Source organism: Thamnophis sirtalis, unplaced genomic scaffold (genome assembly GCF_051295495.1).
Source record: "Thamnophis sirtalis isolate CommonGarterSnake01/CBP01778 unplaced genomic scaffold, rThaSir2_p1.2 scaffold_15, whole genome shotgun sequence".
Lineage (NCBI taxonomy): Eukaryota > Metazoa > Chordata > Lepidosauria > Squamata > Natricidae > Thamnophis > Thamnophis sirtalis.
In genome coordinates this window covers 31456786-31471873 of record NW_028261395.1, presented here as the reverse complement: position 1 = coordinate 31471873, position 15088 = coordinate 31456786, and the positions used below count along the sequence as shown (strand labels likewise).

The following is a 15088-nucleotide window of genomic DNA, read 5'->3' as shown; positions in this document are numbered from 1 at the left end:
GACTGTGGGCCGGGACTTTGCTGGAGAGGAATTCACTGTAAATTAAATAAAAGGGGTTTATCGGGACAAGGATTTGGCCGTGTGCTGCTGGGGAAGCTTAGAAGACAAACACTAGAATGACTTTTCCTCCATTCTTGAAACTGCCAAGTTTCTGAATATATTTATGTTAGGTATTTTCTCCATTCCTGAAAGGAGGAAACCATCAGAGGAAAAGAAAGAAAAAGCAGAAGCCATTTTAACCATTCTCACCAAACTGCTGTTCCGTTTCACTGTGTTTCTTGAAATACAGCCTGCAAATGGTCTTCTGGTCTGCTTTGAAATCCACCTGACCATCTCTTTTGAGAGTTGGAAGAAACGTCCATCTGATCAGAGGTGGGCTTCTGTCGGTTTGCACCGGTTCGGGTGAACTGGTAGTTAAGATTCTGCACAGTTCAACAAACTGGCAAATCCCACCACTGGCTGGCCCTGCCCCCGCTCATTTTTCAGCCGGTTTTTTTTTTTTTTGGCAAAAAACAGCCCAAAACTGGTCCGAAAAATGTCCTGAAAAATGGCCCCAAAATGGCTCAAGCAGGACACCCTATGCTATTTCAGACAAATCTCTGTCCAATCTCTTCTTAAAAACCTCCAGTTATGAAGCACTCACGACTTCTGAAGGCAAGCCATTCCACTGGTTAATTGCTCTCACTATTTGGGAGTTCATCTCCTTAATTCCAGGTTGCTTCTCTCCTTGATTAGTTTCCATCCATTGCTTCTTGTCCTGTCTTCTCATGCTTTGGAGAATAGGTTGACTCCCTCTTCTCTGTGGTACCCCCTTAAATATTGAAACACTGCTATCAGGTCACTTTTTACTCATGAAGGCAGTTCCTAGGCAACTCTCTTATTATGTACCAGTAAAGAAGAATATTTGAAGCTCAGGGTTGAATGAAAAGGTCCTTGGTGCTCCCTGAGCTTGGTTGTTTTCTTGCAGATGTTTCATTGCCGAACTAGGTAACATCATCAGTGCAAGTAAGGAGTGGGATTTGCTCTCAGAACCAATTAAGGGCACTCAGAGCAAACTCAGGCACTCAGTAGACTGAGAGCAAACCCCACTGCTTACTAGCACCTAATGAAGTTACCTAGTTGGATAATGAAATGTCTCCAGGAAAAACAATCAAGCACAGAGGGCACCGAGGACCCTTCAATTCTCTTGTCTCCCTGGCAGGAGGACAAACAAATCTCAAAATGTTGCCCATTTATTTTTTGTTCTATTTGTCCCCATCCATAATGACTTGTCGCTTGTGGAGAAATGAGCTCCCAGATGTGGGCCGTGAAAATCCAGATCGCTTCAAAAGATGCCTTCCAAGAGAGAAGCAACGTGGAACTAAGGAGAAACTTCCTAACAGGGAGGACCATTAACCAGTGGAACAGAAATTGCCTTCAGAAAAAGTGGGTGCTCCATCACTGGAGGGGTTTTTTTTATCCCTCCCCCACCCTCCCCTCCCGAACCCAACCCCCCCCCAACCTCCCCCCCCCACCGACTTCCCAGAACAAATAGAAGGTATAAATCTTTAACAAAGATGTTCTAAAGTAAACTTTAAAAAAAAAGTTAGTATCATCTTTCATTTGAGCTTTAACTCCTCTTTTGTTAGGCTAACTCTAAACAGATTATATCATTCCTTGCTTCTTCAATCATAAACTATCTGGAATTTCTCAGTCTCGTATTTATTTTGAATATAGTCAATCCATCTTCTCCACTCCAGTTTATATTTCTCATTGGAATGGTCCTTGAGATATGCTGATATTTTAGCCATCTCTGCTAAGTTTGTGACTTTTAATGTCCATTCTTGAATAGTAGGCAAATCTTCCTTCTTCCAGTATTGCGCCACCAACAGTCTTGCTGCCGTTATTAAATACAAAATCAAGTTAGTCTCTATAACAGTACAATCAGTAGTTGTGCATAACAGGAATAACTGAGGGGTAAACTTTATCCTTTTTTTAAAGAACATTTTGCATAATCCACCATATTTTTATCCAAAATGCTTTAACCTTTTTACAAGTCCACCATATATGGTAATATGTAGCATCAACACAATCACATTTCCAGCATTTAGGTTGTAAATTCGGATACATACAGGCCAGTTTTTTAGGATCTAAATAAAAATATGGAATGCTTCACGAATTTGCGTGTCATCCTTGCTCAGGGGCCATGCTAATCTTCTCTGTATCGTTCCTGTCACTGGAGGTTTTTAAGAAGAGTCTAGACAGTCACTTACCTGAAATGGTGTAGGTCCGTGATGGCAAGCCTATGGCGCGTGCGCCACAGAGAGCACGCAGAGCCATATCTGAAGGCATGCAAAGTGTTGCTTTATGTCAGTTCCAGCGTGCATATGTACACTGGCCAGCTGATTTTTTGGCCTTCCGAAAGGGTGGGAGGAGGCCGTTTTCACTTTCCCCAGGCTTCAGGAAAGCCTCCGAAGCCTATGGGTGGCGAAAAACAGGCCCAACGGGCCTACCGTAGGTTCAGTAATAAACTTTTGTGTGCACATGCGCTGGGGAGGAGGACATTGCATTATGGGTGTGGGCACGCACACTCACGCTATCACGTGCGCATGTGCCTTTTTGACACCCGAGCAAAAAAACATTGGCCATCACTGGTGTAGGTTCTCCTGCTTGAGAAGGGGGGTGAACTAGAAGACCTCCAAGGTCCCTTCCAGCTCATTCATTCTAAAAGTTATTTGGAGCCAGCAACTGTTTTGAAATCAAAAATAACACATATACCCCAACATATGGTAACAAAAGGGAATATACAGAGATTTCTGCAAATGTATAGTCTTAGCATCATTTGGATGAGAAAGGAAGTCATCTCATTCTGAACCAAGAATGACACATTCAGCTAGGACACTCCCACCCACCCACCCACCCCCCGGGTTATCCTAACTGTAGGATAACAACTGGGGGCAAGCATGAATGGTCAAAATAAATGTATGGATATATAATGTCGATATATCCCTAGAGCAGGGGTGTCAAACTCAAGGCCCATGGGCCACATCTGGCCTGCAATGTGGTTAGATCCGATCCGCAATGATGTCCTGGTCTACCCAATGCGAAGAGGAAAAATCAAGCCAACAGTTTGGGGAGTGGCATCAAACTGGCCATTCCACCCAGTTGGCCATGCCTATCCGGCCCCAAAAGGTCAACCACAGCCCTGAAGGGGCCCACAATGAAATTAACCCAGTATTGGTGAACCTTTTTGGCACCAAGTTCCAAAACGGGAATGTGCTCATATGCCAGAAACCGAAAGAGCAGTTGCCCAGTGTGCATGCGTGCGCCTGGAAGATAATCTTCCGGTTTCCGGCGTGCACATGCGCCCCGGCCTGCTGGCCTTTGTGCATGCATGCATGGCAGAAACCAGAAGACCAGGTGGCCAGCATGTGCATGAGCACCGTCCAGTTGCTCTTCCATTTCCCATCCCTCCGGCGCACATGAAGACCAGCTGGCTGGTGCGCCGGAACCCAAAAGAGCAACAGGCAACAGCTCGCGTGCCCGGAGAGATGGCTCTGCATGCCACTTCCGGCATAGGTTCCCCCATCATGGGCTCTACCTTTGAACTTTGTTATGCATTCACAGTACTGACCTCACTGGATTTCCTCACGATATGGTGCTGCCTGTGTGCTAGGGAAATTAAGTGCAGGAACGCAAAGTATGAAGATAAATATATTCTTGTCAAATAAGATTTTTTTCCCCCCCTGGTTTCGGTGAGAAGGGTTGAGTCTTTTGTTCTCTTTATCTCTTTTCGAAAAGTATCCAGACTGCCTGTCTCCAAATCCTGTTAAGTCGACAGGAAATCTGTCGGGCTCAGATTTTTTATTTCCATCCTCAACAGGGCTCCCCTCCTCCTCCAGAAAGGTCCAGAGATATGAGGGCTGTGTTGTATTTCGGGTTATCCCCAGGAAACGAAATTATTTTTTTAACCCTGGCAGTGGTGAAAATAAATTATAATAATCCTCTTCAGGGAGTCCCAAACACTGTGATGCAACACACAGCCCTATACTCATTTAGGTTGCTTTTAAACCTTGCTCCGTATGATTGTCACCTAGAGTTTTTTGTGTGTGTGTGTGTGTCCGTCCAGCAAACACATTGTGCTTATAGCAGTTAGATTGAAAATGTTATGTAAACAATGATCCTTTCGGGTCATAGGCAGTGAAGATTGGGACAAATGTCGGGTTTCTGGGTCAAACACTTACGTTTACTAAAAGGAGATAATGTTTGCATTTCCGGTTGGAAATGAGGGGTCCTTGGTGCTGAGTATTTGAGGGGTGGCAACCCCATAAATCCTGGAAGACTGCTATCATGAACCCCCTGCCCTTCTTTTCTCTAGACTAGCCAAACCCAAATCCTGCAACCCTTCTTCATATGGTTTAGTCTTCAGGCCTTTGATCCTCTTAATTGCTCTTCTTTGTACGTCTTCTGAATTTGGGTGATAAAACGAAGATCCTGAGGTTGAGACGAGAGTGACCCGACCATCTAGACAATTTTTATGGCTTAAGGCCATAATGGCGAACCTATGGCACATGCATGCCAGAGGTGGCACGCAGAGCCCTCTCTATGGGCACACGCTCCGTCACCAGCTGCTCTTCCGGGTTCCATTGTGTGCATGCATGCCACCCAGCTGTTGCTCTCTTCTGGGTTCCAGCATACGCATGCGTGCTGGCCAGCTGGTCTTTGCACAAAGACCAGCTGCTGTTGTGCATGTACACACCGGAACCCAGAAGAGAGCATCTGACAGGTAAGCATACACACCAGACTAGCTGCTGTCCAGCGCGCATGAATGTGATAGAACCTGGAAGAGCTGCTGCTCCCTGTGCGCATGCAACCTGGCTCCCAGGTTCTGGCACTCTGGCACATGCGTGCATGCACGGTCCAGTTAACCATTACTGGCTTAGGCTTTGTTTGAAGCTGGACTTCTCTAATCTTAAGTCAACAGCTGAACGGATTCCATTATTTATTACTGTACTGTAGGTACCATTGGGTTAACTCAATATATGCACACCATTTTTATTATTTTCTGTTTCAAATACTGACCTGTGAGGGACAGCTCACCTGTAAGATGCTTTGGGGCAGTGGTGAAATTAATTTTTTTTTACTACTGGTTCTGTGGGCATGGCTTGGTGGGTGTGGTTTGGTGGGGTCATTTGACTGTGTGGGTGTGACTATGTAGTCATGTAACGGGGGTGGGGGGAGGTCAAAAGATAGAAACTTACTTTAACAATGTCCTGCTGGAGCAGGGTTGGACTAAATGACCTTCAGGTCCCTCCCAGTCCTGGATTATCCTCTGAAGATGCATCTAGTGCCAGGTTTGTAGTTCTTCCTTTCTCTCCTTTTTCCCTCCCTCCCGCCCTTTCTTTCCCCTCTTTCTTTCTTTCTTTCTTTCTTTCTTTCTTTCTTTCTTTCTTTCTTTCTTTCTTTCTTTCTTTCTCTTTCTTTCTCCCTTGTTTCTTTCCTTCCTTCCTTCCTTCCTTCCTTCCTTCCTTCCTTCCTTCCTTCCTTCTTTCTCAGCACCCCCCACTCCCTGTTTTTGGCCTAGCAGGCTTCAGGGAAGCCTGCTGGGAGCAAAAATGGGCAGACACACATGTTCCCAGAGAACCTGTAGTAGCATTTTTTACTACCGGTTCGAGTGAACTGGTTGGAAGCGGTAGTATTTCACCCCTGCGTTGGGGGCTTCTGGAATATGGCAAGGCCCTTTGGAGCAGAAGCCTTGAGTTGTGAAATCCAGATGACCTCTGCATTGGTGAAACATTTGTCTTCAGACCAGAGAAACTCCTGTCTGAGACAAATTAAGAGATGCTCTCTTTTCCATTGGCCAAGAAAGGATGTTCTTTCATGGGCACGCCCAATGAAAAGGAAACAGTGTTGTCTAGCATTTGCTTATTTTTGCAGATGGGTGAAGAATTTCTAGTAGGAACTGTTGACGATTGCTTCCTTGACCAAGGTGTTGCTTGCACTGACTGAGTAAAAGCCTCTAACCTCAATGCCTATGAGGGAGAACCATGGATTTTTCTTCTTCTGAGATTCATAGGTTTTCTTGGTTAGTCATGATTAGAGTTAAGAGTTGTGTCTGTGGACAATGACTACCCAGATAGCAACTTCTGTTCTAAATTATGTTGCCGCCTTGAAAACATGGATTTTGCAGGAAGGATAAAAATGCCAGGACCAATATCTGTTGTGCAGTGGTGGGTTTCAAAATTTTTTAGAACCTCTTCTGTAGGTGTGGCCTGCTTTGTGGCAGTGGCTTGCAGGCCATGTGACCAAGTGGGAGTGGCTTGCCAACCATGTGACTGGGTGGGAGTGGCTTGGCAGATGTGACTGGGTGGGCATGGCCCAACTTGTAAAATGTGGTGAAACTGACTTAACAACGCTCTTGCTTAGCAACCAAAATGTTGGCTCAGAAACTCTGGCATTTGAAGCACGCAAGTCTTAAAGCTGTCAAGTTACAAGACCCTTGCACCCTAACCCTTTAGAAAAAAAACCCCAGGGATGTTCAAACTTGACAGCTTTAAGACTTATGGACTTCAACTCCCAGAATTCCTCCTCTCACTTTTCATCTTGATGTGCGGACGCGTGTGGGGAGAGAGCTGGAACCAGTTCTAAACGGTACTGTAGATTTGTGAACCTTCTTCTATAGAAGAGGTTAGAACTGGCAGGAACCCACCCCTGCTGTTGTGGCTCGTCAGCAGCCAGCAGAGCTGGCAACAGACTTGGACAGTGAGGAAATTGGGGAGGAACATGGGCCAGTCCTGGAGTCTGGGGAAGGCTCTGATGAGGGCTCTGCATCAGAGGCAGAGATGGGGCCAGGGCTGTCTGACAGTTATCAGCTGCCTTTGGATTCGGAAATAAGTGGGGCAAAAGAACAGCTGGAGCCTGTTCCCGATGTGTGGATGCACAGAGCTGTCAGGAGAGGAGAACAATTAAGGAAAAGGGGTCGACTCAATAGTAAAGGCACAAGGGGACGCTGAATGGCACCTTCCATAGCGAATAAATGGAAGCAAAGGGGAAGTGGTGTTTGTAGGAGACAATTAGCTTATTATTGTGAAGATTTGCTTATCTGAGTTTGAGCCTTACAGAGATTCTTTGCCAGGTATTTCATTGTACAGCATTGCAACTAGAACAGTGATGGCTGACCTTTTTCTCTTTGTGTGCCAAAATCGTGTGCATCCATAATGCAATGTGCCCTGTCCCCCGTGCATGGACGCATAGCCCCTGCGCTTCCTCCACCCCTGTGAATGCACATGGCCCCCCCATGCCCTATTTTGGGCCTAGCAGCCCCCCTGAAGCCTCCTGGCACCAGAAACGGGCCACAGGGAGGGGGCGCTGCACTCCCCTCCACTTTCCCACACATGCACACCCAACCCTTCCCCAATCCCAACACGCATGCATGCGTATCTCTCACATGCGCAACAAAGGCCCCAAAAATCAGTTGGCAGGTGGTAGGCGTGCGGTGGGGCTTCGCGTGCCACCTGTGGCAGGCTTGCCATAGGTTTGCCATCATGGAACTAGAAGCTCTTGGCCTGGCAACTATCCGAGGAATGATAACATCCGTGTTTCACTTCACAACCGTGGCAAGGAAGGTTATAAAATGGAGGCAAAACTCACTTAACAACTTTGTGGTTTAGAGCAGTGGTGTTCAAACTTGGTAATATTAAGACTTGTGGACTTCAACTCCCAGAATTCCTCAGCCAGCCGAGGAACAAGTCTTAACGTTGCCAGCTAGCTGAGGAATTCTGGGAGTTGAAGTCCACAAGTCTTAACGTTGCCAAGGTTGGAGATCCCTTGTTTACAGGACTTACTTATGGTCCAGTTTCCCATTCCACATCTGGATTGCGTGATCTCTCCTCCCAGATTCCCCAGTTCCATTCTGGGTTCAGCACAACCTAAAACCCACGCAGAGCTCCAAAGAAACGAAGCAGAGAAGACAGTGGTATTCCTTGTTTGTTTTGCAGTATTTTAATACAGCATTAAAACTGCTATAACACTAAAGACACTAAATACTATCGATCAATTAAGGCACATGTCGGAATGCCATTTTATGGACAATCCACAGCAGAATTTCGACAGTCTTTTCCACAACCCTTTTTTATAGTCAGTTGTCACTTTGGTGGCTGAGCTAAGCCTGTCTTCTCTGAGGCCCATGTCCATAGAAAAGTTATTATTTTCTTCATTTTTAAAAAAAACAAAACAAAAAAGCTGTACAAGTTAATGACCGGTTAAAGAAGAGAAAAATTATACAACTGAGAACTCAAATGAGTACAGCTAGAATTTCTTTTTTTTAAAGTAAGTCATTAAAGTAATTGAAATTGGCAGAAATTAATAGAACGACAACATTAGTTTCATATATTGTAGTTTGCTGCTCTAAATAACTTTTGTAAGAGACATTAAGAACTCAGGGCAGGCCTGAGCTCGTTTTAAACAGGGTTTAAAACAAACAAACAATCTTAATATAACAGAACTATGGGAAACAGTAAAGAATAAGATGCATATAATATACATGATTCTAACATGCATATTGTATCACGTTATGCATTCTAAATAAAAATAAACACAAAATGCTTATATTACCGCAACCCTTTCTCGGTTACAGCTGATGACTGAGTGCATTGCTTTAACGCCAGTCTTATTGCTTTCCAGACCTCAGCGAGATGTTTCTTCAACAGTTTTCAGCATTGTTTGGTAGGGTAAGGCATAGCCTGCTCACCTCTTAAGATGCAGTGTAAAAAAAACATTAAACACATCCAACTACAGCATTCAGAAACAGCAACTCTTTGGATCATTTCACACCTTACACAACAAGACACCCGGAGTTCTCCTCAAGAGAGAGTGCATGCCACGAAGAGTGGTGCTCAACTGTCTAACAGACCAATCTGATTCATGTATGTGTTTTTTATTTTTCCAAATTTGACCCTTAAGATATGGAAATTGTTGGCATTCATTGCTGGAATGTATGTCTATGCAACAACTACCGTAATATTCAGCCAGTAAATGGCAGTGTTTACAAGTTTGGATCTATGCTATATACTATACGCTCTAAGTAAGAGTTTCCTATTACAGTTGAACAGTTGAGCAGTAAAGCACATGGTGACTGTGCTTTACTGCTCTGAGGTGCTATATATAAACAGAATTTCTAACAGAAATGAAGGTTGTGGGGGTTTTTTAACAGAAAGATCTTAGGTATGCATTTAAGTGGAATGTGTGAAAAATATCCATAGAGCATTTATGCTTCAGTTCTTATCCTTGCACTAGAGTTTCTGCTGACAATGGGCAGATGTGGCAGTCATCTGGCCCAGGCCAAATGCATGTCTTAGGTCTGGATTGTTAGTGTGTTTCACTCAAGGCCATCGTGGAAAAAATAACTCAAACAACCTGATTCTTACAAAATCAGTCCTAGCTTTTCTAAAAAGGCAATAATACTTTCCATAATACACATATAAATAAATCGAATAAGCATATTAATATAAGTTCTAAACACCCAAATAATACACTGGTTACTTAATACTGATATTTTCATCCAAATATAAGCAATAAGAAGAACAATATGGCTTAAAAGAATTGCAAGGCTTCATTTTCTTGTCAGAATTATGTATCAACTTTCATATAATATTCTATGTAGACAATATTTCCTTCTTAATGTAGCTCGGTTGCATATTTTATACAGACAAAGGCACTGTAAAAAAAAAAAAAAGAAAGAAAAAAACACACAAATTCCTTCCATAAATATTTTCTTGAGGATACACCCTTAATTTTGTATAATACTTAAGAAAACTCTTAGCTCTGTTAGTATCATAGTATAGAAAACTAAGACCCTTTCTGAAAGCTTCAGAGTTGTAAAAACACTTTTAAAAAAGCCTCAAGCAAAACTAACAATAGTAATTTTAAAAGACCCTCAAATATATACAGAAAGGTTACGGCAAAGTCTTCCAATAACAATTCAGTATTACAAAGAAATATTTGTAACCATTCAAAAATTTTAAACATCTAAAAGGTTCTCCAAAATACACACACAGTATTAAAAAAAAAAAAAAAAGAGGAGAGGAACACTATGTCAAGTATAACTCAAGATAAATACACTTCGGCAAGTAAAACTGTAAAATATTTCATAAAAAGGGAGAGTAAACATTAATATCCATGGACTACATTTATTAACTGCACACGATTGTCCCTTTTGACAATTATCCTAAGAAAACGCAAGCCTTCATTTTGTTCAGTTACCGCATCGGTCAGGCTCAACCAGTGCTACAATCACACAGAAATAATTCTAGAGGCAGTGGTTTTTTGCAGACGAGAAAGGAAAGAGCACTGAAATTTTGGCTAGTTTATAAAATCATGTCTTCCTACAGCGGCCCGCAACCCTTTGGGCAGGGATGAAATCAGGGGTGGGTTTCAGGCGGTTCGCGGCGGTCCTTGCGAACCGGTTGATCGGCGAACCCGGAAGTAAGTTACTTCCAGGAACGCCGAAGGATCCACCCGCCCGCCCGCGTTTCTTACCCGCTTTTGACGAGTTCTGCGCTTCCACGCATGCGTAGAACGCATACAACGCCTGCGTGATCCTCCAGGAGCAGCTAGAGCATCGTACAGGCGCTAGTATGCATGCGTGCACTGCGCGCGTGCACGAGGACGCCGCTGGCCCTGTTCCAACCGAACCGGTTGGAACGGGGCGAGAAACCCACCCCTGGGTGAAATCTACTTACTTTCGCTACTGGCTCACAAATGTGCAGGACCCTTTGCGCATGTGCAGAGTGTCAAAAAGGGATGTGATGACATCCAGGTGGGTGGAGCCTGCTACCAAGCGCATCTGAAAGGTAAGTAGAACAGCCAGGAGGATGAGGAATCTGCTGTGCCATGTGATATAAATCATGCGTCACAGCTGATCGTCAGAAATACCAGTTCGCCTAAACTGGTAGCATTTTTTACTACCGGTTCGGGCGAACCAGTAGCATTTTTTACTACCAGTTAAGGTGAACTGGTCCTAACCGGTAGCATTTCACCACTGCCTTTGGGGCACTAGGGGACTGATTCTGTGGAGAAGGGTTTTCCCGTGGAATGGAAGGGGTGTGGTTTCACATGCCCACATCCCGCGGATAGGGGTTCACTTGTTTGCGTGGCCCGGTTTCTGGCATGCCGCGGCCTGATTTCCAGTTCATGGCCCCGGGAGTCAGAGACCCTTGTCTTACAAGACAATGTACATGAAACATTCTTAGGAGGCCAAATTAGAATCTACTCTCTGTTGAACTGCAGGGTCACAAGGCTGATAGAGGAATTCAATATAAGGCACTTGGACATCACTCTCCCCACTGCAGATGACTCCTCTACTCTTCCATGTGGGTCATTTGCAACCCTGAATGAAAAACTTCACATTCTGGTTTAAAAATCAACCCTTTTAGAGGCCCTGATAAATCATGCCATACACAACTGGTTTGTTCCATCGATAGCGCTGCTATTAATTCTTGCTATCGATGTACTTCAGAGTTCTTTTCTCAGCTGTCTTTAAGCCAGGGTGTTTCCTAGAGTCTCTCACACACAAACCTACATTCTGAATTCTATCTGCCACCGACCTTAATCAAATTGCAGAATCCTATCCAGAAAAGATCTTTTAGCATGACATATTAAACCTACATGAAACGGCTTGGGCTGGACTTTCCACTGCAGAGATTGCGCAATGATAGGGTCTTCTGTTTGAGCAAGGGGTTGGACTAGAACTGTGATGGCGAACCTCTGGCGTGTCTGCCAGAAGTGGTACGCACAGCCATCCCTCCAGGCACATGAACCATCACCCGTTGCTCTTCCAGGCTCCGGTGCGTTGGCCAGCTGGTCTCCACACACTCGGGAGCGCTGGAAACCAGCTGCCCTGTGCGCGTGCTGGGAAGATGATCTTCCAGTTTCTGGTGCGCGCATGTGCAACGGCCACCTGGTCTTCACACACATATGTACACCAGAACCCGGGAGACCAGGTGGCCGATGTGGATGCATGTGCCGGAAACTAGAAGATCATTTGCTCTTCCAGCTGGTCTTCCAGTTTACGGCACCTACACATGTGTGCACTCCCATTTTGGCACTCGGTGCCGAAAAGGTTTGCCAACACTGGACTAGAAGACCTCCATGGTCCCTTCCAACTCTGTTATTCTCTTAAGATAATAAAGAACAACCTCCTGCTATTTAAAATGAATTGTGCTCAGCTGGCCTTCATTTTTAACATCAGCTGAAAAATAGTAATAATCTTATCTACATTTTGTTCTCCTTGGGGAATTCTATATAGGCAGGTATGACAACAACTAGAAGGATTTTGGTTAATATTTTATAAGTGCTCAAACAACAACAACAACAAAACCTGCAACTGGTTTAATATAAGGCTACTTGTACTGTATTTCTCCTATTATTCAATTCTTACTCCTACTTAAAAAGAAAAACGAACGAACTTTAACGCTAAAGTTCAAATTCTTCAAAAGCCATCGCTCCATTCTTCCTACTCTGGATAATGACACATGCTTGAAAAGGTAATGTGACTTGAGGAGTCTAATTATCCAGATTCTCTGGTTTATATCTTTTTTCTTAAAACAGGTTATAATACCATTAATCTTTACTTTCTTTTTTCTGGTCTCAATTAATTGAGTCTTTAATCATGTAAACAATGCAGAGGAAAGCTTTCCGCTTTGTTAATTCAGAGGAGTTGCTATGTAAACAAGAACTGATCCAGAAATGGTGTCTTCATGGATTCACCTACACCTATTCATTTTTATAATAAATCCACTGACAATAATGGGATTTAAAGGGGTCATTTCCATACAACTGTTGGGTCCAATACAAATGATGACCCAACTGCTAATTAATTTTAGTGAACTGTGTCAAGAAAATTTACTTGAAGCTAAAACAAAATAGCTTTCTACCTCTGACTTAAGAGTAATAAGGTTCATAAAGAGATGCACCTTGTTTCCATGGAAGCCTAAACTGATTTAGTAACTTTTCTAAATTAGGACGTTCACTCCATTACTGTACAAGATGCTGCAACTATTTGTATTAAGATACAGGAATTTCCCACCGATTTGAAAAAGGAAACATTGTTCATCACAAATTGTAAGGTGTATATGTGTTCCAGGTACATCTGGGAAATAATTCTTGGTGTTGGCAACATTTGCCAAGAATTCCCCCATATATATATACCTGACAAACATCTCCAACAAGTCCAATCTACCAAGCCCTTGGAGGGTCTCTTATCTCTGGAGAGTATTTGGAAATAGCTGGAACAGGCTACATTTGAATGCTGCTCCTTAAGTTCTGTGGCAGAAAGTTACAGGTTGACTTGGAATTTATAGAAAGAGATTAAGAATAGATAGACAGGAGTAGCTAGATCTGTCACAATATCTCCCTACCTTGTATACCCTTACCCTGTAATTCTTACATTGCTGAACTCTTGTGGTTTGGCAAAGTGAGTAAAATGAGGTGGCTAAAATGAGGACCCAGATTGTTGGGGGCAGTATGCTGACTGCTTAGAGAGAGCTGTAAAAGCACTACGAAGCGGTATATAAGTCTAAGTGCAGTGGTGGGATTCAAATAATTTAGCAACCGGTTCTCTGCCCTAATGACCAGCTGGGTAGGTGGGGCTTGGTGGTCATGTGACTGGGTTGGCATGGCCAACTCAACGTCACTCAGGTTGATGGGTGCTTCACCTTAGTTGTTACAATATAATAAGGGTTAACCGGAGAGGCACTTTCTGCAAGCAGGGCAATAAAGATTAGGCTAGAAATAACACCAGAATGTTTCCTTCCTTACAGGATTAGCCCTGTAAAGTGGACAAACAAAACAAAAGGAGATTTCTTCCAGCAACCGGTTCTCCGAACTGCTTAGAAAGTTAACAACTGGTTCTCCCAAATAGGTGCGGGTTGGCTGAATCCCACCACTGTCTAAGTGTTATTACTCTTCTTGATGATCTGGCAATGGTCTTGGTTGATTTTGTGTAATGTATTCACTGTCCAATATTGCCCTGATCTGAATTCCTAATCCACCTCTAGTTGCAAAACAGCAGGCAGGGCCAGAGGGGGAGAGTTAAACAAGTCATTACCCTAGAGCAGATGTGTCATATTTGATTTCATTGAGGGCCACATCGGGGTTGTGTTTGACCTCAGGTGGGGGAGCGGAGTGAGTGACAGTGGGGTGGGCATGGCCAACTCAATGTCACTCATGTTGGGGACACCTGTGGTGGCCTGAGCATTGTGCCAGAGAAAACGGGCTCCTGAGCTCCGCTTTTGGTTGCGAGGGGCTCCGGAAACCTCTGCCAGTGAAAATGGAGCTTGGGAGGGCCACATGCAACCCCCCCAGCTCCTTTTTCACTGGCAGAGGCCCCATGGGCCAGTCCTTCTCTATTTCCAGGGCAGCCCCGCAGGCCAGATTTAAGCAACCTTCGGGCCAGATCCAGCTCCTGGGCCTAGAATCTTTATCCTCCCACAAACAGTCTAAACCCAATCCCATTGACTTATTTAGCACCAATTTAGTATTGACTAGATTCTTGTCTGCAGGCTTAAGCAATAAATCTTTTTAACTTCAATTTAATGTGCAGTTCAGATTCGTCACACTAGATTTCTATAGCAACAAACAGGATACCTAGAATGCTTCAAGCGCTGCTTTAACAGCATTTTAAATGAAGGTACCGTATTTTTCGGAGTGTAAGATGCACCGGAGTATAAGACCCACCAAGGTTTTGAAGAGGCAAATTTTAAAAAAAAGATTTTTTCATTCTGCAAATCTCCCCAAAACAGCCCTTTTTTCATGAAAATGGGCCCGTTCCCCCCCCCCCCCCACAAAACTCTGTGTTTTTTCCTGTGGTTGAGATGCTTTCTTCTAGGACAGTCAGCAAACCAAAGTTAGAAATTGAATGGCAACTGAATTTTTAAAAACAGTAAAACTTGGGCGGAGGGTGAGGGGGTTGGATTTGATGACTTATAAAGTCCCTTCCAATACTATTATTTTGTTCTATTCTGTTCTGTTAGTAAACCAAGGACCAGAATTAGATCAAATTCGATTTAACTTTACGAAAAACTAAAAATGATTAACAAGAACACTTTTTCCA

The 15088-nt window shown here is 43.8% G+C and overlaps 1 non-coding gene across 1 annotated transcript; it reads right to left on the bottom strand.

Annotated features, from left to right (window-relative positions):
• Nucleotides 1–2135: 2135 nt before the first annotated feature.
• On the bottom strand, nt 2136–2241 carry LOC148042539 (U6 spliceosomal RNA). Its single transcript, XR_015695194.1, has one exon. It is a non-coding gene; the product is annotated as a U6 spliceosomal RNA (small nuclear RNA).
• Between the last annotated feature and the right edge of the window lie 12847 nt (nt 2242–15088).